We start from the raw sequence: 2550 nt of genomic DNA, 5'->3' as shown, positions 1-2550 counted from the left end.
TAGTATGTTCTGAAGGAAAGCAAAGATATAATGGCAGTGTGAATCTGGATTCCAGGCAGGGAGCATAGTGGAGACAAAGAGCAGGACAAGGTCCTTAACTCGGGCCAGGAGGCCTACTTAGATGGTACAGAACTTTGCCCTGAGTGGACAGTAGGCCTATTTAAAGAAGATTAAGTTAAGGAAGGATTCCATATCTTAAGCAATCAATTGTCTATACTAGAGAGGAAGCCACAGTATGGAGAACTGAAGATCCAGTGACATAGAAAGGAGTATGTGGCCCTCATCGAATGGACTTTCACATTACTAGTGAGGAGTCGTACCGATGCACCTCAGCCAGTGAGGTCCTCACAAATCAACTGGGAGCTGAGAGTAGGTCTGAGGGCCCATAGCGACACATCTCAACCTGTATGGTCCCCACAAGGGATGATGGGCCTTCCCATAATAGTTTACTGGACTGTTGTAGCTTGTAACAAAGTTATGTACCGCTCCATGTAACCGTAAAGTTCCTGACTCTGCATAATGCAGAAGAAGCATTCATAAAGTGTTGAAAAGTTTAATTTTGAACTTTGGTCTCCCTCATTCATCTCCATACTGTCTGGTCAGAGCCTGCCAAATGCAAAAGCAGCATGTGGTCTGCAGAGTTGGAGATATGACAAATATATATGTATGTGTGTCTGTGTATATATATACTGCTCAAAAAAAATAAAGGGAACACTCAAATAACACATCCTAGATCTGAATGAATGAAATATTCTCATTGAATACTTTGTTCTGTATAAAGTTGAATGTGCTGACAACAAAATCACACAAAAATCATCAATGGAAATCAAATTTATTAACCAATGGAGGCCTGGATTTGGAGTCACCCCCAAAATTAATGTGGAAAAACACACTACAGGCTGATCCAACTTTGATGTAATGTCCTTAAAACAAGTCAAAATGAGGCTCAGTATTGTGTGTGGCCTCCACGTGCCTGTATGACCTCCCTACAGTGACTGGGCATGCTCCTGATGAGGTTGCGGATGGTCTCCTGTGGGATCTCCTCCCAGAGCTGGACTAAAGCATCCGCCAACTCCTGGACAGTCTGTGGTGCAACGTGACGTTGGTGGATGGAGCGAGACATAATGTCCCAGATGTGCTCAATCGGTTTCAGGTCTGGGGAACGGGCGGGCCAGTCCATAGCTTCAATGCCTTAATCTTGCAGGAACTGCTGACACACTCCATCCACATGAGGTCTGGCATTGTCCTGCATTAGGAGGAACCAAAGGCTAACCGCACCAGCATATGGTCTCACAAGGGGTCTGAGGATCTCATCTCGGTACCTAATGGCAGTCAGGCTACCTCTGGCGAGCATATGGAGGGCTGTGCGGCCCTCCAAAGAAATGCCACCCCACACCATTACTGACCCACTGCCAAACCAGTCATGCTGAAGGATGTTGCAGGCAGCAGTTCGCTCTCCATGGCGTCTCCAGACTCTGTCACGTCTGTCACATGTGCTCAGTGTGAACCTGCTTTCATCTGTGAAGAGCACATGGCGCCAGTGGCGACTTTGCCAATCCTGGTGTTCTGTGGCAAATGCCAAGTGTCCTGCACGGTTTTGGGCTGTGAGCACAATCCCTATCTGTGGACGTCGGGCCCTCATACCACCCTCATGGAGTCAGTTTCTAACCGTTTGTGCAAACACATGCACATTTGTGGCCTGCTGGAGGTCAATTTGCAGGGCTCTGGCAGTGCTCCTCCTGTTCCTCCTTGCACAAAGGCGGAGGTAGTGGTCTTGCTGCTGGGTTGTTGCCCTCCTACGGCCCCCTCCATGTCTCCTGGTGTACTATCCGGTCTCCTTTATTGAGGGTGTCTTGATAGAACATTTTTCAAGATGATAATGCATCCTGCCATAGAGCAAAAACTGTGAAAACATTCCTTGAAAGAAGACACATAAGGTCAATGTCATGTCCTGCAAATAGTCCGGATTTCAATCCAATTGAATATCTTTGGTGGAAGTTGAAGAAAATGGTTCATGACAAGGCTCCAACCTGCAAAGCTGATCTGGCAACAGCAATCAGAGAAAGTTGGAGCCAGATTGATGAAGAGTACTGTTTGTCACTCATTAAGTCCATGCCTCAGAGACTGCAAGCTGTTATTAAAGCCAGAGGTGGCGCAACAAAATACTAGTGATGTATTGGAGTGTTCTTTTGTGTGTTTGTTTTTCATGATTCCATAATTTTTTCCTCAGACTTGAGTGATTCCATAATTTTTTCCCTCTGCTTGGTCTGAAAAAAATTACCCTTACTGAGTACCACATTTTTAATCTTGATTCATTTTAGTGTTTCTTAACCCCTTTAAAGCCCATGACGTATTAATACGCGTCAGTGCCCTGGGCTTTAAGAGACTGACCCGTATTAGTACGTCATGGCGATCGCGGCTGATTGTCACAGCTGACACCCGGTACTATGTGCAGGGTGCGGTCCCGCACCGCTCCCGGCACATTAACCCCCGCAATGCTGCGATCGAAGTCGATCGCAGCATTGCGGTGGCTAAGGGGAGGTGATCGGT

This window comes from Phyllobates terribilis, unplaced genomic scaffold (genome assembly GCF_046119375.1).
Source record: "Phyllobates terribilis strain yellow unplaced genomic scaffold, ASM4611937v1 Scaffold_85__1_contigs__length_6476398, whole genome shotgun sequence".
Lineage (NCBI taxonomy): Eukaryota > Metazoa > Chordata > Amphibia > Anura > Dendrobatidae > Phyllobates > Phyllobates terribilis.
Note: the sequence above shows the minus strand (reverse complement) of the source record.